The sequence below is a fragment of the Balaenoptera musculus genome, chromosome 6 (genome assembly GCF_009873245.2).
Source record: "Balaenoptera musculus isolate JJ_BM4_2016_0621 chromosome 6, mBalMus1.pri.v3, whole genome shotgun sequence".
NCBI lineage: Eukaryota > Metazoa > Chordata > Mammalia > Artiodactyla > Balaenopteridae > Balaenoptera > Balaenoptera musculus.
This window is the reverse complement of record NC_045790.1, coordinates 22,959,965-22,985,359: the sequence shown is the minus strand read 5'-3', so window position 1 is coordinate 22,985,359 and position 25,395 is coordinate 22,959,965. Positions and strand designations below refer to the sequence as shown.

General features: G+C 40.4%; 1 long non-coding RNA gene across 2 annotated transcripts in view; it reads left to right on the top strand.

The window, feature by feature from the left end:
- Positions 1 to 6: 6 nt before the first annotated feature.
- LOC118897398 overlaps positions 7 to 25,395 on the top strand; it is a 31,263-nt gene continuing 5,874 nt past the window's right edge. Inside the window, exons 1-2 of one of the 2 annotated variants that reach the window (XR_005020421.1) lie at positions 7 to 1,377; positions 24,202 to 24,266. This is a non-coding gene — a long non-coding RNA (uncharacterized LOC118897398). Of the gene's footprint in view, positions 1,378 to 24,201; positions 24,272 to 25,395 lie in introns of both variants that reach the window. The other variant, XR_005020420.1, reaches the window with a different exon arrangement.

Genomic DNA, 25,395 nt, shown 5'->3' with positions numbered 1-25,395 from the left:
CAAGTCCCATCTGTGGGGGAAATTGTTTTGCCCCTTAACTATCCTCCAGCTGCCTGGATCAGAGGAGACTGTGCCGCCTGCTCTAGGATGCAGCTTATCCCACGCACGTGTTAGCCTGAACAGGTGATGCTCTCTGTAACAGGGCCTCAGGAAGCTTGCTCCAGTGCCCTCTGACTGCAAGACACCCTCTTTCTCCCTGATAGTCACCAACCTAGGGGGGCGGAGCCCAGGTATTTTCTCATTGTTATCAGTGAATAACAATCAAGTGGTTAAAGTTAGTCCTATCTTTGAGAACTATAATATTTCCTGAATCGCTATACTCTGCATTCATTAGGAGTTTATTCTTCATATTAAAAACTCATCAGAACTCTAATTCAGAAGTTATATCCTTTATGAATTTAAGATGGAAATTGTTATTCAAAATGCATTGAATTAAACTTAGAATTTAAGTGCATTTTTCTTCCTATGCAGGCCCTTTGTGTGAAAAAGGCATTCTTCTAGGAAAGGACTGGCAAAATATATTTGAGAAAAATAAGAAAAGAAATTACTTGAAATAAACATAAGTTCTAGTATAAATAATTCTATTTAATAGATTTCTTTCGCCTTGAAAAAATAGGTAGCAGTAGGTCCTTAAATGAATATAAAATAGACATAGCAAATCGTTTGAACCTTTGTTCTTCTTTAGATCATTTCCAACCTAGAACACCAAGTAGACTAATTAATAAGGCTAATTAATATTGTATTGAAAGATTCACAACAATCTCACAGTGCTCTAAGAGAGCAACAAAGGTGACCCCAAATTTGCAGGGCAGAAAAAAGACACGGAAATACTGGAAGCATGGGGGTTGGGAAGGGGACTGTTTGTTATACCTGCACCACTTCATTTATTTAAGAGAAAGAGCTGATGCACATATGGCAAAATATTTACCTTGTTAAAATAAATCTAGATTATCAGTACATGCATATCTGTTTTGGGGGGATGTTTGAAATATTGCATAATCAAATTACTAAAGAATATTGGATTCAGGTTTAAAAGAATTACGTTTACTTGGTATAAATAGAAAGATCATATGACTGTGTAGTTTCAGAATAAAGAGGGATAAGAACAGTGTCAAATCATAATAAGAAAAACTGGACTCAGAGATAAGGAGGGTTTGTATGTAAGGAAGCAGACACTCTGCTAAGTGTGAAGCTCTATTGGTAGAAGGAGCGGAAATTCTCTTGACAGAGATTCCTGCTAATTCAGTCATTTAAATATATGTTGGTTTATTTCAGGTCTAGGTTAATACATTTATTGCTAATGAGTTGATGACTCAACAGAGCCAAGCTCCACATCAGGTAGGAGGTTGCAAAGAAGGGTCCATCCTACCACATCAGGTAAGAGGTTGCAAAGAAGGGTCTGCAGAGTGTGCCTTGGCTGTCTGAGGCTTGTGCCAGCTCCAGGCTTGCCGATTTCAAGTTTGGCTCTGAGACTGGGTGGTTTTGGGCAGAATAGGAGCAGCATTTCAATGATTCTGTATCGATCTCTTCCATGTACTTGGCCTTGTCAGGGACACGGCCCTCTCCTTCCTAACCATTCACCTCATTACGTCAAGCGCATTGATCCCCGAGGCAGTGACTTTGTACCATGGACAGTCTTGTTGATTGCACTTACCATTGTGGACCACAGTTGAATTTTCTGTACATGTCTCCCCCTTCTGGGCTCTGAGAGCCATTAGGTCAGGGATTAATCTCCTCAGAGGGCCAGGCCTATTACAGATTCTCAATAAGGAGTTGTTAGATTGAGTTAAGGAAAAGTTGCTGTTCTCAAACAGACCTCAACCCAGATGGTTAGTTAAGTTAAAACTTAGCCAACTGTGTGATGCTGCTTGTGTGATGAGAGGCTTTCGGTGCCAAGCCTAAGTGTAACAAGAGGCTTAACACTTCTTCCCCACAAAGTTGTACAAGGACGATGCCCTACTGAACCTGAGAGAGAGGTGGTTCCATTTGCCCTTCATTGCAGGTCTCAGTGACAATAGAGATAAAAGCTGGATTTGGTCTGTCGAAAACTCTCAGAGCAGCTGAAAAGGTTGAGGCAGAGAAGTGAATGAGACACCTGAGCTGCTACCACAAAGTAGCCGATGGGTCCCTGGAAACCCAGGATCCAGTAACAACTGCCTCTTGCCAGGGCCAGCTGCATTCGGTGGGTCGTGGAGCGTCCTTCCTTCCATTTGTCGATTACAATCCTTCCCAACTTGAAAACCTTCACTCAAATCCCTTTTACTCTGTACTAAAATTGTGTAGACACGCCCTTCTTTTTCTACTCCTAGGATTTTTCATTTTTATTTCTCAAGTATTACTTTTCTTTTGCCATATTTATTCACCTCGTGCTTATTTCACATCAATTCTGGCATCAGGGACTACAGCTTGTTTATCCCGATATCCTTTGTACCTACTTTATTGCTTTGCAAAAGTAACGATTTTGCTCATTTGAATTGCCAGGTGTTATCAGGTTGGGAGGGAGGGGTGTGGTGGTGAGTAGAATTTTAAATATGCAGCAGGATAAATAGCAACTCTTGAGACATCTTACAAATTACAGTTTTACTTTTCCTGGAATGAAGTAGTTCCAGAAGTGGTGTTATTAGAGATATATGGAAATTAGGATATATTTTCTGAAAAAGGTAAATCTTAAACAGTAATATGAACAGAGTATGGCAGAGTTGTGGGGGAAATAGCTTTAGAAGTAGACTTTTTTATTCATTTGGGAGATGGCAAAAGTATTGTTTTTGATCAAGAAAAGTAAATGATGGAAAAAGTGAATTTTTACCAAAAAAGGTGCTCCGGCAGCAGACTCATTGAAAGGAAGTGCTGCAGAGCCAAGTTTTGGGAAGGTGGAAGGCAGGAGAGCCCAGGGAGCATCTCACCAGGGTTTCATGGAAATTCTTCCTCGTGACTGCAGTTCTGGCAGCTTAGCTTCATAGGATGTTGTACTAATAGTGGGTCTCATAGGGAACGACAGGCAAAGTCTACAAATTCTACAATTTGCACACATAATGTAAATGTACAGAAGGCACAGATATGGTATGTACTTCAGGCTATTCATGGGTGATTTCCTGGGTCTGTTGTTTTGACATAAAAGACTCAAGTGGTTTGGTACCAAACTAATTGGGATCTTGAGAAAATGGCCCACAGCAGAGGTGGAGTGTTTAGAGCACTGCTGTGTTCACAGCCCTTGATAACTCCTATGGTTTCTGCACTCTGCAGTCCTATGCCACTTAACAGTTAGAACAATTTTCTGCCTTTGATGCAGACCACATTTTATATATTTGTATAGACAAAAGCAATGATGAAAGTTTAAAATTTTGCAAAACAGGAAGACAGGCTTTGAGTACTTTTTTTAATATTAATATCACAGTCTCAAAACTCTGAGATGTTGAGAATTTCTGATCAGCAAACCTCAAACTTTCAGAGTGGCTAAGACTAGGGCAGCAGTTGAGAAGCTGGATGCTGTTCAAGCATGTTTAAGGGTCTCAGACAGAGAGAAATATTGGTTTAGACCAGGGGCCAGCCAACTTTCTCTATAAAGGGACAGATAATAAATATTTTTGGTTTTGTAGACCATGCAGTCTCTGTTGTGACTGCTCAACTCTGCTGTTGTGTGAAAGTAGCCAGAAGCAATATGTAAATGAACGAGTGTGGCAGTGTTCCAATAAAACTTTATTTAAAAAGCCACACAGCCAGCTGGTTCTGGGTTTAGCTTGCTTACCCCTGGTCTAGTCCACTTTGTATCTATTTAAGGTATGATGTATGGATTCAGTATGAAGAAATGAAAATTACAACATCAGTGTGACACAATGTAACCTCTCCCACTTGAACTCCACAAAACCTTTGCTAATACTCTTGCTTAGGACAGTCCTTTTCAAACTGTGTCCTAGAAAAACTTTCTTTTCATTTTAAATGTATGCATGTAATTTGATGTCTTTCAGAATAAGATATAGATAGTATACATCTGATCTATGATATTATTACATAGCATTTAGCATAAAACTAAGGTTAAAAAGAGAATCAATTTAAAGAAAACTATTAAACCAATAAGAAGTGTTATACTGAGTACTTAGTGAGTGCCTGACACTGCTTCATGCGCTTTATACATATTTATTAAACACATCCTCACAACAGCCCTCTTATGCCCAGTTTACAGAAAAGGACACTGAGGCATGAAAAGTTCAAGTTCACTATCCTCAAATCACAGAACTAGTTAGTGATGTAACAAGGATTTGAACCCTAGCTGTCTGGCTGCAGGGCCCACACTCAAACCACCTTAGCACAGTACAGAGGATTCATGTTGGAGGTGAATAAAGTGATGATACAGGATGGGGATCCTCTTCCTCAGGGCATGGGAAGCAAGCACTCTCAGACAGTGCTGGTAGGAGCATAAAATGGCATAAGATGGGGATATGCCCAAAGCATATACCCAAAGCGGGATCTTGAAGAGATGTTTGTACACCCATGTTCATCACAGCATTATGCACGTCCTTGGAGGACAATTTCTATAAACTTAAGTGTTCAAAAGCACCCGCTATTTAGAGCGCTGAAGATGACAGCCCAAAAGGAGTAATGCTTTTAAGTCCTGTCAATATATCGTCTACACCAAGTAACAATTCCACTTCTAGGAGTTAGTCCCACAGGAACACTCAGAGGTGCACAGAAAGTGCCTGTAAGAAAACTAAGTGCATTGTTTACAGTCAAGATCCAGTTTTCTGTCAATAGGTGAACACAAAGAAATTACGATACTCCATTTTATGGAATAATATAGTATTATATGGAATTCATTCCTTTGAAAACAATGAGGTTATTTAATTAATTGATCTGTTTATTTATTTGAGGTAACGTTGGTTTAAAACATTATATAAGTTTCATGTGTACAAGATTATCAAATGCATTTATTCATAATGAGATTTAAGAAACATTTTTTTTTTACAGCTAGGAAAAGGGATGTATTTATTGTGCTTCCATTAGAAATTTCCAAGATGAACATATACGTATATGTGCATGTAAATATATATAGACTATTTCTGGAAGCATACAAGATAAATTATTAATAGCATTTCTCATTCTGGGTAAAGATATGCCATGAGTACGCGATGAATGGTATTTTTAAACTACATGCGTATATTGCTGTTCAATTCAATACCAGGTTTTGAAAGGATTAGAGGAAAAAAAGCAAAGGAAATACAAAATAGTTTTTTAATTGTGGTAAAAAAACATAACATTAAATTTACCATCCTTACCATTTTTAAGTGTACGGTTCAGTGGTGTTAAGTATATTCACATTGTTGTGGAATAGATCTCTAGATCTTTCTCATCTTGTAAAGCAAACTTAAACCCACTAAACACAAATTTCCCTCCCCATCCCCTCAGCCCTTGGCAAGCATCTCTCTACTATCTGTTTCAATGATTTTGACTACCTTAGATACTTCATATTAGTGAAATCATACAGTATTTGTCCTTTCGTGATGGTTTATTTCAAGTAGCATAATGTCCTTGAGTATCCATATTATAGCACATGACAGAATTTCCTTCTTTTTAGGGCTGCATAATATTCTATTGTATGTATATCCCAGATTTTGTTTATCAGTTGCTATGGTCTGAATGTTTGTATCCCACCAGAATTCATACGTTGAAATCCTAACCCCTTAAGGTGATAGTATTAGTAGGTAGGGGGTTTTGGGAAGTGACTAAGTCTTCCACTAAGAAAGGGCTTAGTGACTCATAAAGAGGCTCCAGAGAGATCCCTACCTGATTCCAACATGAGAGAATGCAACAAAAGTCTGAGACCCAGGGCTTCCCTGGTGGCGCAGTGGATGAGAGTCTGCCTGCCAATGCAGGAGACACGGGTTCGAGCCCTGGTCTGGGAAGATCCCACATGCCGCGGAGCGACTAGGCCCGTGAGCCACAATTGCTGAGCCTGCGCGTCTGGAGCCTGTGCTCCTCAACAAGAGAGGCCGCGATAGTGAGAGGCCCGCGCACCGTGATGAAGAGTGGCCCCAATTGCCGCAACTAGAGAAAGCCCTCGCACAGAAACGAAGACCCAACACAGCCATAAATAAATAAATTAATTAAATTAAATTAAATTAAAAAAAAAAAGTTAAAAAAAAAAAAAGTCTGAGACCCAGAAGAGGGCCCTCACCCAAACTTACTGGCACCCTGACCTCAGACTGTCAGCCTCTAGAACTGTGAGCAATAAATTTCTATTGTTTGTAAACCACCCAGTCTGTGGTATTTTGTTATATCAACTTGAATGGACTAAGAGATCTATTCATCCATCTACGGGCAGTTGGGTTGTTTGCACCTGTTGGCTATTGTGAATAATGCTGTGATAAACATGGGTATACAAATATCCCTTCAAGATCCAGATTTCAGTTGTTTTGGACATATACCCGGCAGAGGAATTGCTGGAGCTTATTATGCTAATTCTATTTTTACTTTTTTTGAGGAACCTTCATATTGTTTTTTATAGTGGCTGCACCATTTTGCATTTCCACAAGGGTTCCAATTTCTCTGCATCCTCCCCTAAATAGTGTTTTTATTTGGTTCCCTTACCCACTGAAATAGCCTCAAGATATGTGGGGAGATGCAATCCACATGGACCCTGAGTGCTTGTGTGCTCTTTCTAGATAGGCTAAGAGTGAAGGCTCTAGCTGCATTTTATCCAGGCCATTCTCAGGGTGTGCTAGAGAAACAGCAGTCCTGAGAGATGAGAGGCCAGCCTCCCCCAGGCAAGGAGCAGGTCTGCATCTTCTCATTACAAGAGCAGTGAATCCCCCGAGCGTGGTGCTTGATCCTCTAAGACAGCCCACTGCCTGCATCATCATCCGTCCTGGACCCTTTGCATTACCTGCAGCACATAGGGAGGTTCATGGGAAACCGAGGCAGTATTCACTAAGCCGTGTCTCTGCCACGTGAACAGCTTCCAAAATGGTGCCATTTCTCAGATGTCTTTCTGGATGACCATGAACTATACGACGCTCAGTCTCTCTGTGCTGGTGTTTGGAATGCTTTCAGTTATCGTCTTTTCTCTTTCATGGTGCTTTTGTGCTGATCTTGTTTCCCAGATTATACACTCGACCTAAATTATGTCAAATATAAGATCTGTGTACTAACTGTTAGAAGTCAAACCATTTATATGGCCTTTTTATTCAACATAAAAAATATAAAAATATGCTCATTACTTACTTGAGATTTTCAGCTCAAATTGGGATTGAGACTTAAGTTTCCTTCATGTAAGTAGATTCTAAGTCATTTCCACAGTGAATATATTCCTAATACAGGCTTTTAGATGATATAGATAAGAGTAAGTACTATTTCAACTTAAGAAAAACCTTTTTGGGTGACTTTCTTCTTTTTTAAAAATTAATTTTATTGAAATAGAGTTGATTTACAATGTTGTGTTCATTTCTGCCATGCAGCAAAGTGATTCAGTTATGTATATATACACATTCTTTTTCATATTCTTTTCCATTATGTTTTATCACAGGATATTGAATATAGTTCCCTGTGCTATACAGTAGGACCTTGTTGTCTATCCATTCTATATATAACAGTTTGCATCTGCTAATCCCAAACTCCCAATCCATCTCTCCCCCAGCCCTCCTCACTCTTGGCAACTTCAAGTCTGTTCTCTATGTCTGTGAGTCTGTTTCTGTTTCCTAGATAAATTCATTTGTGTTGTATTTTAGATTCCACATAGAAGTGATAGCATCTGATATTTCTTTTTCTCTATCTGACTTACTTCACTTAATATGATAATCTCTAGGTCCATCTGTGTTGCTGCAAATGGCATTATTTCATGCTTTTTATGGCTGAGTAGTATTCCATTGCATATGTGTACCACAGTCTTCTTTATCCATTCATCTGTCGATAGACATTTAGGTTGTTTCCATGTCTTGACTATTGTAAATAGTGCTGTAATGAACATTGGGGTGCATGTATCTTTTCTAATTATAGTTTTCTCTTGATATATGCCCAGGAGGGGGATTGCAGGATCATATGGCAACTCTATTTTTAGTTTTTTGAGGAACCTCCATACTGTTTTCCAGAGTGGCTGCACCAGTTTACATTCCCAGCAACAGTGTAGGAGGGTTCCCTTTTCTCCATACCCTCTCCAGAATTTGTTATTTGTAGACTTTTTAATGATGGCCATTCTGACTGGTGTGAGGTGGTACCTCATTGTAGTTTTGATTTGCATTTCTCTAACAATTAGCAGTGTTGAACATCTTTTCATGTGCATGTTGGCCATTTGTTTGTCTTCTTTGGAGAAATGTCTATTTAGGTTTTCTGCCCATTTTTCAATTGGGTTTTGTTGTTGTTGTTGTTATTGAGTTGTATGAGCTGTTTGTATATTTTGGAAATCAAGCCCTTGTTGGTTGCATCATTTGCAAATATTTTGTCCCAGTCCGTATGTTGTCTTTTCATTTTGTTTATAGTTTCCTTTACTGTACAAAAGCTTGTGTGTTTGATTAGGTCCCATTTGTTTATTTTTGCTTTTATTTCTATTGCCTTGGGACACTGACCTAAGAAAACATTGGTACTATTTACGTCAGAGAATGTTTTGCCTATGTTCTCTTCTAAGAGTTTTATGGTGAGGTGGCTTTCTTCTGGCATATATAAGGGTAAGCTAGGGCTTCCCTGGTGGCGCAGTGGTTGAGAATCTGCCTGCCAATGCAGGGGACACGGGTTCGAGCCCTGGTCTGGGAGGATCCCACATGCTGCGGAGCAACTGGGCCCGTGAGCCACAACTACTGAGCCTGTGCGTCTGGAGCCTGTGCTCCGCGATGGTGAGAGGCCCACGCACCGCGATGAAGAGTGGCCCCAGCTCACCGCAACTGGAGAGAGCCCTCGCACAGAAACGAAGACCCAACACAGCCAAAAATAAATAAATAAATTTATTTTAAAAAAAAGGATAAAATCAATCAGTTCAATTTAAAAAAAATAAAATAAAATAAAATAAAAGGATAAGCTGTCTCTGAGATTATATTACATTGGTTTGGATGCATGGACAGGAGTGCATCTGTCTGCCATGCACCCTAAATACCTATAGGGTGAGCTCCGGACCTGAAGCACATGACTCATCTTCCAGTCATTTTCCCAATTACCCTGTGGTATGCTTGAAAACCTCTGCTTATTTTATTGGCATACTCTACCTTTCACTTTGTCCTTGAGGAGGGATCAGTTAAGAGCTAAGGAAGAGCAGTTTTGAAGAAGAGTCCAAGGTCAGGGCATTTTTCTAGAAGGAGCTGTGCATAAGAAAGAAGAAGGGCAGGTGGTGGAAATACCAGAACTTAGCCTCACACTACAGCTATGGCCAAGGGAGAGAAGTTCAAAATAAATAATGTTTGATGTGCATTAGACAAATGAAGTTTATTTGGATTTGAACTCCTGTCTTCTCTTTTGTGTTTTTTAATGTTCTTAATCATTCAACCTGAATGGCTTATCTTCCTCTCAGAGCTTTGAACATTTTAATGATTCAGTATCCTTCTTTTTTAGAAGAGAGAGAAGAGAAAAATCACTTGAGCAGTGGAAAGAGATCCCTGGGGAGCTCTTGTGTATGCTGCAGCAAATGCTTTATTAGCTAAAGTTCCCACTGATGGAAAATTCAGACATAGGAAAAGCTCCTACATATTGGAAGAAAATTTGAGAGTTACCAAAAAATATCGTCAGAATGGAATGCAAAATTACTGTGGCAACACTTTTTCATCCATATATACCCAAGTAATAATAAGTGAAATGGTCAGTGAATTACATCGCCAATAAGTTTTCTATCCTTAGATGAAATAAATAATAAATACATGAGTCACTTATTAAAGGAACCTGACTGTGATATCTAGGGTCTTTTGAAAACCCTCCCCTGTCAAACAGTACAGGGCACCTTTAAACTGAAAGGAATTAAATCTCTCCCTGTATGAGTTTCCTAGGGCTGCTGTAACAAAGTACTGGAAAATGAGGGGCTTAAAACAACAGAAATTTATTCTCTCATAATTCTGGAGGCTGGAAGTCCAAAATCAGTGTCTTGGCAGGGCATGGGCAGGGCAAGGGTCTCGGGAGAATCTCTTCCAGGTCATTCTCTTAGTTTATGATGTTGTCAGTAATTCTTGGAGTTCTTTGGCTTGTAGATCATCACTCCAATCTCTGCCTCCACTGTCATGGGGTGTTCTCCCTCTGTGTCTTTATTTCATCTTCCCTCTGTGCATGTCTCTTCTCTTCTTGTAAGGACCCAGGTCATATTGGATTAGGGTCCACTGTCATGACCTCATCTTAACTTGATGACTTCTGCAAAGACCAGATTTCCAAATAAGTTCACATTCACAGGTTCCGGAGTAAGAACTCCAATATATCTCAACGTGAACATGACAGTGGCCTGGAAGGACAGAGGTGGCTATAGTCAAACGATGCTTATCGTAAAGGAAAAGAGGCACTTTCTCATTTTGTTTGTTGTGCCCACTTTTTGTAAGGGAAGAAGAAGATTAATCTGGAATTGATGAGAAATTGATAAGAAATGCTCTGGACACCATGGCAAATGGAATGTGAGAAAATGAGCAAACAACACCCCTGAGTACTACAAGGAGTGGCATCTAGAAAGGGAGGCTGGAGTTTGTGTCAAGGTGAAGAACCGTGGTTGGTGTCTGACATTTACTGAGTGTTTATTGTGAGCCAGGCATGGTTTTAAGCATTTCAGGTGCATCATATCATTTAATCTTTCTCCATGAGTGTCTTCATTTTACAGACGAAGAAACTGAGGCTCAGAGTTACACAATGGTCAATTTCTGTGTTACTCTGGAATATTCTAAGGTATGATTGAAGTAGCCCTTTATTTTCCTGTTTATTATTATGATTAATTACGTGCAGTGAGATAGATTCCCAGAGCACACAGAAGAAAGAGAGGATGAGAGGGAGGAAGACTTTACAACGCAATCGTGTTCTTGGTGGGGCAGAGGCAAGTCTGGGTCACCTTAGGGCTGGGTTTAGGAGGTGAGGGTGCACCCAAGGGCAGTGGTCAGAAAAGACCTGGAGAACTGCTGACCTCAGGATCCTGAATGGACACCTATGTGCTGTGGTTTTGCTGTTGTCCCAGCCCAGGCTGTGGCTCTGTTCTTAGGGATCTGCCATCTTTGCTCAAGGTTCCACATAGAAACAAAGATGCTGGATTGTTTGGTGCCTTTGTGAATTCTGTCTCCCTACTGGGAGTGAGATGTAGAATAGACACAGATGTTCCTGCCAGGTTTGGAAGCCAGCGATGAGGAGTTCAGCGTTGGACAAAACGCATTCCCTGCTTCATAAAGGGGTGTGGACTTGCTCAGCTCAGGACCTGGGGCGTCTTGGTTCAGGGAAATGAGAGACAGAGCAGTTCCAGGCCAGGCTTTGCTTTTCTGCCCTCTTATCTGGACACAACCTCTCTGAGCATCAGTTTTTCCTGAGTCTTTGTCCTTTACTGGTCCTTTCCTCAGTCATAGGAAGCCCTCAAGATGCATCAAGATGTATATTATTCCCTAAATCAATCTGAACCCAATGCTTGGTCCTCAAGAACTACCTTAGGCCAAGAATCAACCAGGGAAGGGGAGGAAGGATGAAAGGAGGATGCAGGGGAGAGGTGCACAGGTAAGGGTCCTAGCTCAGCTGTCACCTGCAGAACAGAAGCAAGTGGCCTTGATTGTTCACACCTCACTTTACCTGCCTCCAGATTGGAGCCTGAAGAGCTTGACTGGATTCAGTTCTCTCTATTAGAAAGTTGTTAGGTCATTTTCAAATTTCATTTTAATTTATTTTCTCATTTACACTTACTTTGGTTTTGCTTTCTGCTTTTTTCTCCTGATTTTGGCTTTATTACTTTCAAGTAACACTTTTCTTTCAATCACCATTTTCTTCTTCTTAATGCCAGTTTACGTTGTTTGCTAAGGGCTGATTTTGTTACCTTCACTCCTGTTTTGTCTATTTGACAGCCCCCTGAGATGATCTGTTTACTGCACTGTGTTCCCCAAGAAACAGTGGGGAAGCTGCCTAACAGACAATCTCCTGGGAGACTTTCCGCTACCCGTTTTCAGTGGGAAGCAGTTTCAGTCAGAACTGGCTCGCTCATCATAGCTGGGTAATATAAGCATCCAAATCACAGGGGGTGGGAGCACGTGGCCTCTCGGCGTTTATCTTGATTGAATCATGGGTGTGTAACTTTCCGTCGTTCAGCTCTTGATTTGTATTAATGATTCAGAGTTCATTACCTTAAGATAAAAAAGGTGTTCCTGCTGGCAAGAGCTAGATAAGATTGTGGGCAATTTGAGACTCTCACTGTGTGAAGTTGATGATGACTATATTCCCTGGTAAGAACTGAGAAATTCTGTCCTGTCCTGCCACCGCGTGACACCAAACAAGGTACAGTCGCAATGGGCTTTGTGTCACTGACATGAAATTGAGGGTGGGCGTGGTGGCACCCACCCAGAGTGCCCAGGAAATCTGCAGCAGTGGCTGGGACGAGTAGAGTTTCCCATTACCACAGGGAGTTCATAGGCAGGAAACTTTCTGTTTCTCATTGTATCAGTCTGGGTCTCATTGCTAACATTTCACCTAAATGAAAATGCACTTTTACTTTGTTTAAATTTTTCTTGTGGTAAAATATACATAACATATAATTTACCCTTTTAAGTATTTTAAGTGGCATTAAGTACACTCACATTGTTGTGTCACTATCACCCCACTATTCATCTTCAGAATTTTTTTGAGAGGTAAAACAACTAATATTTACTGTGTATATTTTTTATACAATTTTTAAAGGTTACACTCCATTTTCAGTGATTACAAACTATTGGCTATATTCTTCGTGTCGTACAATGCATCCTTGCAGCCTCTCTTACACCCAATAGCTTGTACCTCCCACTCCCCACCCTTTTTTTGCCCCCCTCCCCCCGGTAACCACTAGTTTGTTCTCTATATCTGTGAGTCTGCTTCTTTTTTGTTATATTCACTAGTTTGTTATAGGTTTTAGATTCCACGTGTAAGTAATATCATACAGTGTTTGTCTTTCTCTGTCTGACTTCTTTCATTCAGCACAATGCCCTCCAAGTGCATCCATCAGAACTTCTTTCATCGTCCCAAACTGAAACTTGCTACCCATTAAAAACTAACTCCCCATTTCCTTTCTTTCTCCAGGCGCTGGCAATCACCATTTTACTGGCTTTATAAATTTGAATAGATACCTCATATAAGTGGAATCATATAATTTTTGTTCTTTTGTAACTAGCTTATTTCACTTAATGTTTTCAAGGGTCATCCATTCTGTGGCATGTGTCAGAATTTCCTTCATTTTAAGGCTGAATAATATTCCACTGTATGTATATCCCAGATTTTTTTAATCCATTCATCTGTTGGTAGATATTTGGATTGTTTCCACCTTTTGGCTATGGTGGATAATGTTGCTGTGAACATGAGTGTACAGATATCTCCTTGAGACCCTTCTTTCAACTTTTTTGGATATATACCCAGAAGTGAAATTGCTGGATCATATGGTAATTCTATTTTTAATTTTTTGAAGAACTGCCATAACGGTCTTGCAAGTGGCTGCACTGTTTTACATTCCTACCAGCAGTGCACGAAGTTTCCTATATATCCTTGCCGACACATCTTATTTTCCATTAAAAAAAAAAAATAGCCAATCTAAAGGGAGTGAAGTAGTATCTTACTATGGTTTTGATTTGTATTTCCCTAACAAACATCTTTTTCTGTGCTTATTGGGCATTTGTGTATCTTCTTTAGATAAATGTTTATTGCAGTACTTTGTGCATTTTAAAATCAGATTGATTTTTTTGTTGTTGAGATGTACAAAGTTCTTTATATATTCTGGATATGAACCCCTTATCATATATATGATTTGCAAATATTTTCTGTTGTTCCATTGGTTGCCTTTTTCACTCTGTTGATAATGTTCTTTGATGTATCCAAGTTTTAAATTCTGTTGTTATGTTTTGATATTTCTTCTTTTTCAATGTAAGCATTTATAGCTATATGTTATATTGTTATCTATTTTGGCTTATGTTGTCTGTACTTTTGGTTTCATATCCAAGAAATCATTGCCAAATCCAATGTGATGAAATTTTTATACTATGTTTTCTTCTAAGTGTTTTATAGTTTTAGGTCTTATGTTTAGGACTTTGATCCATTTTGAGTTAATTTTTGTATATGGTGTAAGGTAAGGGTCCAATTTTATTCCTTTACATGTGAATATCCAATTTTCCCAGCACCAATTGTTGAAAAGACTGTCCTTTCTGAATACATGGTACCCTTGTTGAAAATGATTTGTAGATCACTTTGTGAAACATTGACATCTTAAAAATATTAAGTTTTCTAATCCATGAACACAGAATGGTTTTCCATTTATTTGTGTCTTTAATTTCTTTTAGCAATGTTTTGTAGTTTTCAGAGTACAAGTCTTTTGCCTCCTTGACTAAGCTTATTCCAAAGTATTTTATTCTTTTTGATAATGTTGTAAATGGAATTGCTTTCTTAATTTTATTTTTGGATTGTTCCTTACTAGTGTATTGAATTGCAACTGATTTTTGTGTATTGATTTTGTATCCCGAAACATTGTTCCCTGATTAGTTCTAACAATTTTGGGGGGGGGGGTGGATCTTTAGGGTTTTCTACATATAAAATCATGTTGTCTGCAGAGATAATTTTACTTCTTACTTTACAATTTGGATGTCTTTCATGCCTAATTTCTCTGGCTAGGACTTCCAGTATTATGTTGAACAGAAGTGACAAAATCTAGCATCCTTGTCTTGTTCCTGATCTTAGAGGAAAAGCTTTCAACCTTCACCAAAAATTATCATGTTCAGTGTGGGTTTTTCATATATGGCTTTTTATTATGTGGAGGTAGTTTCTTCTATTCTTAGTCTCTTGAGTGCTTTTATCATGTAAGTGTGCTGACTTTTGTCAAGTGCTCTTTCTGTATCAGTTGAGATGATCCTGTGCTTTTCCCCTTCATTTCATTAATACTGTATATGACATTGCTTGTTTTCTATATATTGAACCACCCTTGCATTCCAGAAATAAATCCCACTTGGTCATGGTGCATAATCCTTTTAATATGCTGCTAAATTTGATTTACCAGTATTTTGTTGAGGATTTTTGCATCATTGTTTATAAGGCATGTTGGTCTACAGTTGTCTTTTCTTGTAGTGTCTATGTGGCTTTGGTATCAGAGAAATGCTGGCCTCAGAATGAGTTAGAGAGTGTTCCTTCTCCTTTAAGTTTTGTAAGAGTTTGAGAGGATTGGTGTTGGTTCTTCTTAGTTCTTCTAAATATTTGGTAGAATTCATCCATGAAGTCATCTGGTCCAAGGCTTTTCTTTGCCAGGAAACTTTTGGTTACCAATTAAATCTCCTTACTAGGTCTATTCAAATTTTCTGTTTCTTTTTGATTTAGTTTTGGTAAGTTATGTGTTTCTAGGAATTCATCCATTTCACCTGGATTATCCAGTTTTTTAGTGTACAGTTCATAGTAATCTCTTATAATCCTTTTATTTCTGTTAAATATGTAGCCATGTCTTTGTCTTTATTTCTGATTTCAATTATTTGAGTCTTCTTTTTTTATTTTCCTTAGTCAATCTAGCTAAAGATTTGTCAATTTTGTTGATTTTCAGAGAACCGACTCTTGGTTTCATGGATTTTTTCTATTGTTTTTCTAGTCTCTCTTTGTTTATCTCTGCTCTAATCTTTATTATTTCCTTCCTTCTTTGAGCTTTCAATTTAATTTGTTCTTCTTTTTCTAGTCCCTTAAGGTGTAAGGTTAGGTGGCTGATTGTGATATGTTTCTTCTTTTTCAGTGTAAGCTTTTACATTATATTTTCCTCTAAGTACTGCTTTCCCTGCATCCCATGAGTTTTGGTAAGTTGTGCTTTCATTTTCATTTTCATTTCATTGTTTTCTTGATTTCCTTTAGTTCTTTGTTGGTGTATTCCTTTAACGTTTTGAGCATACATAAGATAGTTGTTCTAAAATCTTTTTCCAGTAAGTCCAAAACCTGTTTCTTGAGGTATGGTGTCTGGATATTTATTTTGTTCCTTTGAATGAGCCTAGTTTTACTGTTTCTTTGTCTGCCTGGTGATCTTTTGTTGAAAACTGGGCATTTTAAAAAACAGCCACCTCTCCCAGTCTTCTTATACTTGCTCTACACAGGGGAAGACCTTTGTAATCAGCCTAATGTGATGTCTTAGGGTCTTTTCAGACCTGTGTTGTCTCTGGACCAGTGCGTGTGGTTTTTTTTCCCCAGTTCTCCTATTTATACATCTGCTTTTAAATGTCTTGCTTTTCTAAGAGTCTCACTCTTGCTTACTCTTGGGGCCTTAGCTGTCCTATTGTACTCCTCAATCAGTAATCTCTTGTCCTTGGTGTCTGTGGGTCTATAGTTACCTTTGCAACCGTTTTTACAAATCATACCCGCTGCTTCCCATGGCTCCCTTATTCTGAGATCTGAGCCAGTTTTGTTTGTCTGAACTCTGAGTTAGGTGTCAAAAGACCAATCCTTAGGCAGCCCACAGACAGGTTAGAACATTGCAGATCAGTCTGCTCTCTCTCAGGTTTGCAAAAGGGGGCTGGGGATCTGGCTGCCACTTTCCTCAAGCTGCACTAAAAGGTGACTAAAAAATGCCACAGGTTTCCTACCCTTTTAAATGTGACATTTTTTTGATGGTGCGTTCGCTTGGTTGTTGTAGATCTTTGACTCATTTCTATAGTTTCTATAATGCCTTTTTAGTCTGTTTCTGGTTATGTACTTAAATCAAAACAGGAACATATTCTCGTCACTGCTGGAAGAAAAGAGTCTTTACTCTGCCAACCTGTCACGTGTGATGGATAAAAGGGCCCTTAGGACTGCACGTGGACACTGTCACTTTTTACAGAGAACCAATTGACCTTGTATAACTGGAGATGCTTCCCCTCAAACACAGCTCTGCTCCCTCTGCTGAGGGTGGTGTCAGTCTCTCCCGATGCTGCTGGAAATGGAACACTGCCTGCCTGGACACCCCACAAAAATAAAGGGTACTGACGTGCTCCCAGGCCAATACTTGTTCAGGAAGTGAGAGAAGTACTGTAGATATAAAAACATGCCAGTTTCTAAGGCAGCCTTCACTCCACATAGGAAGTACATGGCCAGGATTTGATTTGATAAAAAATTAGTATCACAGTTAGAAACCAGACCTGACCCTGAGCTCCCTTAATGACTTCATCTAATGTCTCCCTGTTGACCCACCCAGGCCTTATCTTATCCTGTGTCTGGCTATCATTGGCTCTGCCGGTCCCCTAAGCCCTTCCCTGCCCCAGGATCTCCTCTCTCTAGGTGCATTTCAGGTGACCTACACTTACCAATTTCTATCAGATGTTTCCTGAGGGCCATCTGGATGTGATCCTAACAACCCGGGCTGAGTGATGCCACTTTGTGGATTCACTAAATGACACATTTCTGTGGGTCACGTCCTCCCAGCCCAGCGGCCCTAACAAGCACCAGCACGGAAGCTGCTGGCAAACGCTGGGAGGAGCCCTTAGTACTGCAGGGAGCTGCCGGGGGCAGCCTCTCAGGGCCCCACACCCAGGGCTCATCCCAGGAGACACTCCTGAGGAGGGGAAGGCAGGGCTGTGCCCTTGAGGAAGGAGGGACCGCTCACCTCTCTGACCTCGGGCTGGAGAAGGACGAGGGCTCGGGACCGCGGAAGACGGCAGGGAGCTCGCCCTCCTCCCTGAGAGCTCGGTGAGCTGCATCCAGGCGAGGAGGTGAGACCCTGCTCACTGCCCCTCCCTCCGGAATGCAGTCACTGCTACTGAGAACTCTACCCCAGCCCTGATTTCATTGTGGCTGGTTAGAAAAAAGGGAAAACAAACAAAACTAAAACCAAAACCTGACTCTGCACCAGAAGATAAATGAACTTCCATGTGTATGTAGCACCTTTTAAGGATTTGTCTAATTCCAAATGAAATGATCTCTATTTTAACTCCTTACTGATTACTAATTTTCTTCATTTCAGATACAGTCTATAACAATAGATTCCCGTCTGTGTTCTGAAGCAAATCCCCCAGCCTCGCCTCCCACCCCTGTGGGGCCTGGGGAGGGGGGAGGCATCTTCCCCCAGAGAAGGTGGGCATATTCCCCCCTCTCCCCCGTGCCTCCCTGGGCACCCCCTTGCCTGGGGACTGCGGTCTCCCTTCCTTACTCTCACACTCAGGGCCCCTCACAGAGTGGCCCTGACCTGACTCCCCAGACTCTTCTCACCATCCTGTTTCCTAAACTTCAGCCAAGTTCCGCCCAGCATCCTGCTTGTCCGGAGAGTGTACCGCCTTCTTCCAAGTCCAGGCCTCTGCATGGAGGTTTGCTCTACCAGAAATGCCCCTCCTCTTGTGGCAACAGTTTAAATTCCTCGTTATTAAATTACAAATCTGCAGCCTCCTCCTCCTTGAGCGTTGCCTGATTTCCCAGCAAACGTATCTGCTGCAATTCCCTGCAGAATCACGTCAGGTCAGGGGCCACTTGGTGCTAGTTTCGGTTCCTGCATCCCAGCCCGTGCATCCCTGAGCGCACAGCTCCGTCTCATTTGTCTCTGCCTTGGGTGTTTCCTCATCAGTTAGTCTCCGTAAACGTTGTGAGTGAAGTATTTTCTACATTTCCAGGTATAAGCAGCTGCCATCTCATAAGATAACTTTCTTAAAAGAAGTGATTCACGGTGTATAGAGCATATTGTAGTTTAACCAGTGGTGGGGGGCAGGGTTGATACAAGTTTCTTCTCATTATTCCTAATACCAGCTCACCAGAGTGATGCTTAAAGGCAAGGACAGTTATGCTAATTTTTGCAGAATAATTTTTAATTCACAAAAACCATTAATTCTAAGACTGAAAAGTTGTATGTGAGATAAGCGTATGGTTAATACATCCACAAGCAAATTTTTACAGCCCTGGGACATTATGATGCCCTTAAATCCTCTTGGAACAGGTTGAAAGTTAAACTGCATTGAGGATTTCTGAATTGCTGATACTATGATATACCACAGTTCTATAGTTCATCTAAATTAATAAATGAGATTAAAATCACATTCAAAATTGAGCAAAAGCCAAACTAACTCTTTTCGTATTAATTAAATGATAATAGTGGGAAGTATGATTGTCCCTTTCGTAAAACATACCAAAATTATATGTTAGATTACATTCACTTAGCACAAAATGTCTTTCAAAAATAAATTGTAAGCACTAAACAATCTGAGGGATACACCTGCACAGTTTTAGTTGCATATCTGCGTGTACATGACTGACATGCCTGACAGCTTGTAATTCATGTTTTAAAAAATGATTCAGTATTTTAAAAGAATATAGCAGAAGGATAGCTTCTTATGCCTAAATCACCTGTTGTGCAAGGTCCTCACTCTAGTGCATTTTACACAATAGGGTTTTATTAGTCATAAACCATGGCTGACAGTCATAAGCGCCAGTGTAAATGGGGAGAATGAAAATAAAGATGGGGCCTGAGAAACTGAGCTATTGTGAGCCAAGGTCCAGGAAGCAGACTCTCTAATAGCTTATTGGGTGTCTAGGAGCCAACAGAACCTTCTAGATAGTCTGTATAGGAAATCATCTAGCTTTCCCAAACTACATACATTTGGAATTAAAATTCCATTTGCTGCCAGTATCATTGTAAATGGGGGAGTAAGTCCCCCTTGTAGGGTCTTTAAGGGCCACTGCAATATTTCTGCAGAAGAAATTACAGGGTTTATTATACTCACAGGTCCTAGAGGAGAAGACAGGGCGCACCTCACCATTCAGCAGCCACCTAGCAGGTGGGGAGTCGAGAGAGAGTGAGGACCTTGGGCAAGTCTGGGTGGAGCAGAAACAAGGCTTGAGGAGATTTCATTGTTTCTTGGAATGTCTAAGTCACAGTCGGGGAGGGCAAAAAGGGAATCTTGCGGCAGGAACCAGCCTGGGCACACCCACGCACCTGGTCCCCTGGGTGTTGAGGCAGCAGGAAAATAGGAACTTAAAAAAAAAATTTACAATCCAATCATCTTCACTCTTTATTCTCATTTTCAACCTTATTTTCCAAAATATACAATCCTTAGTTCTCCGAAAGTTAGGGAGAGGAAACTGGCTTCCTATTAGTTAACTGGTGATGCAACATTGAAACACTGGACATCCTGCTGAGGTTTCCATGGTGTCCGCTGGGCTCTGCAGCACCCAGCTCCTGGAACTTGTCAGACTCCTCAGTGAATTCATTATTGTTTAAAAGAAAAGAACACCCCGTCTTTCTGTTTTTGTTCCTTCTGTCACTGTTTTTATTCTACCTTGCCTCATTCTACAAACCATCGGCCATGGAACTCCTGTATAGTTTTTCATTGTACGTAAAACACCAATACATCTTCCATCGTGGAGGTAGTCAGGGCAATCACTGTTACCTCTCTTTTGCACAGAAAAATGGAGGTTCATGGAGATTAAGAGATGTATACAAAGTTGGAATCACAACAGGTCAGGAACTCTAATTTAGTTCTTTGGACTTAAAAAAATATTGTTTTCTCCACAAATTCATCACTGCCTCACTAAGTTTATATGTGCAGCAAACATGGACAGAAGGCTCTTAGGTCTGGGCATTCATCACTACCTCCAGGGAGGGAGCCCAGGGGCAGCGGTGCTGAGAGCTCTCACTGCCCTCAATCTCCCCCTTTGCTCCCCTGAGCTCAGGTAGGACCCTGCGGGCAACTCATATGGTCCCCCAGGGCTCTCCTAATGGGTCCAACATTGAAGCCAGGACACAGACCCCATGGGGCCTGTAAACTGCCTGCCCATCTGCACGAGGATAACAGGCAGACTCAGTGATGGGACAGGCAGAGCCCACACAGAAACAGTAAGGAAGTCACCTGCTCCTCTGTGCTTCATTGAACCTTTGAGAGACAGGCACGGAACCGAAAATGCCATCCTTGTATCAGGACACCTACCACACTTATGTCACTTTCAAACACAAAGTCAAAGAGACTTTATGTCACTCAAAAACACAAAGTAAAAGCTTCTTCAAGACAGGAGGTGAACAGGAGAATTCTATCTTTGACTATTCCTACAATATTTGTAGTGAGTATTTAACATGAAAAAAGTAGTCAAAGTATTTTTCTTAAAATCACCTCCTATGCAGCTATAAAAATCTTTAAGAAAAATAGTCCAGGATAGAAATATAATAGAGACTGCACACATTCATGAATTTATCTGCCTCCTAACAAGTCCAACTTGTGAAGTGTAGAGCATTTTATATGTTAGAGGCATAATTATAAATCGCTAAAATACCCGCTTGATCACACTGCAGTACATTTTCATTGCTTTACTTGAATGCTCACCTAAGATTTTTCTCTGAAATGTACTCAGAGCAGAGACAGTTATACAATGAAAGTGAGAAATTGTAAGAGCATAACACTGTCTTAGAAATAGTCCATGTAGAAACCACTTACCCCAGCACAATCTTGCCACATGTTTTATGTTCTGTCCACAGAGCCAGCCCATGGCAGCTCATAGTAAGGCGGTCAAAGAGAGTGTTCTGTCCTTTCTCTCTTACCTACTCAGACATCAACATTTTCTCCTGCTCTTTCTGTGTCAGCTGCTCTCAGGTGAGAATAAAGGAGGTGAAAATGTGAGCTTTCCTAGGAAAGCTCTGCCTCTGTCTCCCATCCTCTTCAGAGCCTTACACGGCGCCTGCTGGCAATTGTGGTTCAAGTAATATTGTTGGATGAATAAACGGATGAGAGACCCTGACTTAAAAGAGTCACTTTGTTGTACAACAGAAACTAACACAGTATTGTGAAGCAATTATACTCCAATAAAGATCTATTTTAAAAAATAATTAATTAATTAATTTTTTAAAAAAAGAATGCCACAAAGGGTAGTTCCATTTCAGAAAGACACTTCTTAAGATTGAAAAGTCTTTGAGATTCACAGTAAATCAATATTTCAATGCCATGGTGGCCCCTTCGACACTATGGGGAAGACTAGAAGGGATATTTTGAAAGACACTGACCATCTCTAGTATATTTCAAATCGTACCTCATGGTTTGCCCAGTGATTATAAATTTGATGCTGTTCATCATATAGTCCTTCTTTATAGTGAGGCGAGCGGGGGCTACTCTTCGTTGCAGTGCGCGGGCTTCTCATTGCGGTGGCTGTCTCATGTTGCAGAGCTTGCGGGCTCTAGAGCACAGGCTCAGTAGTTGTGGCGCACGGGCTTAGTTGCTCTGCAGCACATGGGATCTTCGTGGATCAGGGCTCAAACCCGTGTCCCCTGCATTGGCAGGCAGGACTCCTAACCACTGCGCCACCAGGGGAGTCCCTGTACTTTGTCTTCTATAGACGTTTATTCATCTGTAGTAGCCTGTAGTAGTCAGGTGTTAAGTTTAAAGCATTAATTCTGCTATCTTGCTTTTTTAGCATTTTTGTGAATGAGATAAATCTTTGCTTTTACTTATTTGTAAAGAGTATATTATATTATATTACATTATATATTTGCATTTCTGAAATTTTTATAGCTAAGACATGATAAAAACATGGGAAGATCTGCTAAACTAAAATGGGGAATTTTCTTCTAAAACTTCGATCTAATGTCTGTGAAATAATCCAGAAGAGAAGTAATAACAAGCAGTTTTCTTTATAAACCAGGGAACATCAGTGAACTCTTCCTTGCATTTCAACCAGTCAGACTGATTGAATTCATATTTAGGTGAGAGTGATTACTCTGTCGAGACAATTAAGTGAGGTGATCTAAGCCAAGTGCTTGGCTCAGGGCGTCATTTATGGGAAGCTCTCCACAAACACACAACATCATTATCATTATTATTTCATGAATAATTTGATAATATATTTGCTCCTGGCTTGGATTCTTCTCTCTTGGATACTTTTGCTAGCACAAAATTTTTTTTCAATTATTGTAAATTTCACTAAATTTTGGAAACTGATGATCTTTTGTTGCCTAATGGTAAAATACCATCGGATTCTGATTTGAAATGGTACATAGAAAAACTCCTCTCTCATGCAGTTAAGAAGTGATTAGTTAGCAGTGTGCAAAACATTCAGGTAGAAATAGTGCCTCCAGGAGTCTCTATTTCAGAATTCCCCAGATAAGGGTAAACTCCCTACTCCCTCATGTAAACCGACATGTTCATGTTATTGTAGCATGGTCTGTCATCCCGTTGGTTTGGAAGGAAACTAGGATGGTAGAAAGAAACATGCAGAAAGATGCAGTCCAACTTAAGTAGAACCTGTTTTTCAAAAGTGACCCTGTGATACTAGCCCATTAAAAGCTCCCTTAGAAACCTCTGACATCCCCAGGGTCAAACGTGCCTCATTCAGTGGCTGTTTCATTATCTCAGTCCAGTGGGTGTCATCCTAGGCACAAGCTCCACCATCACCTTTATTTTTGTTCTTCACTCTGCCCAGATCAGAAGCTGCAAGTTGTTAGGGAACCAAAAGTGCAGCCCCACTAGAAATGGGTAAAAAAAAAACCCCAAATGTTTGTTTAGATGATACTATCTATCAGAGCTAGAGAGACACGAAGCCGATCATGAGAGAAGAGTCTCTGCTGTATATTAATGTGAACTTTTCTGGAACAACATGCTCTCTTTAGCTTTTCCACATGTCTAATCACTAAGAGCTTGTCTAGCTACATGAGAAAAACAAAACCAAAAGCCCCACAACTGCCTAGAAGCTTATCAGTATCAGAAGGGTACATCATTTTAAGTCCATTCAGTATAACACCATGCAGCTGTTAAAAAAGAATGAGCAACACTGAGATGTTCTGACATGGAAAGATCTATAAGACTTGAGTGGTTTAAATGGAAACAGGAGGTTGGAGAGTAATTTGCAAAATATGATTCCATTTCTGTTAAAATGCATGAAGACAGCTCATGAGTTGCACAGATTAAAAATATGTATGACTATGATGGTAAAGGACTAGAAACACATTCACTGATGGTGACCCCTGGGAAGAGGGTGGGCAGGTGGGTAAGAGATGATTTACATGTTTTACTCTGTACACTTAGTCTTGGAATATTTTATAAGAATGTGTTGATGTCTATAAAGTAAATAATAATAAGAGCAGATACTTAGCACTTACTATGTGCCTGGCACTGTTCCTCAAAGCATGCTTCTGAAGTGAATACTGTAATCATTTTACAGATGGAAAAACCGGGACACAAATGGGCTGAGAAAATTGTCCAAGACCCCCCATTTAGTGATTGACAGTGAGGTAAACAAATTTATTCAATAGCATAAAGAGGGTTGGATCACATGAGCTCTAAGATCTCTCTTATTTTTTTTAAACGTTTGTTGTTGTTGTTCTATTTTATTTTTGGCTGTGTTGGGTCTTTGTTGCCACTCATGGGCTTTCTTTAGTTGCACCCAGCGGGGACTACTCGTTGCAATGCACGGGCTTCTCATTGCAGTGGCTTCTCTTGTTGCGGAGCACGGGCTCTAGGCATGTGGGCTTCAGTAGTTGTGGCCCACAGGCTCAGTAGCTGTGGCCCACGGGTTTAGTTGCTCTGCGGCATGTGGGATCTTCCCGGACCAGGGCTCGAACCCGTGTCCCCTGCCTTGACAGGTGGATTCTTAACCACTGCACCACCAGGGAAGCCCTCTAAGATCTCTTGAGTGATCATGTCTCAAAGGGCTAAGAGGCTGGGCTATAGATTCAGATGTCCCTTGTAATAATCCAGCTCTGAAACTGGCTAGTTGTTCACCGGGGGCAAGTAACTGAGTCCTTCTGAGCCAGTTTCCTTATGTGTACAAGGTAGAGTAGGCACTGCCTCACAGCATTACAAGTGAGGACATATAGGGAGGAATGCCTAGAGACCCAGTTGGACCCTCAGAGTTGGTATGGAGATTATTTTAAGCTCAAAACATTTGGGAATCAACAGATGCAGAAAGAGCTTTCCTTATTTGACTAAAAGCAGACATTTCTGAGAAATGAGGCTTCTATGATTCCCTCTTCAAGACAGGTCTACTCCCAGGAGAGAAATCAAGAGTAAACCTACCACAAATCCCCTCTCTGGGGAGATTCGCATAGAAGAAGGAAAGACCCCTTGAACGTGCAGACACAAAATAATCACAAAATTACTTATCGTTCATTTATTCTTCTAAAAGAATAGGAGTCCTTTCTTCCACTTTCCTTTTCTCTGCTAAGTTAGATATATAAACCTCTAACTTTAAACATTTAGTGAGATAGTTACTTCTCTTGTTAGCTCCCATATATATGAATAAACTTCTTCTCCTGTTAAACTATCTTTTGTCATTTTAATTTGCAGGCCCCTAATTACTAAACCTAATAGGGCAGAAGAAAAGTCTGCCTCCTGACACTAGCAATTGGTTGGTGAA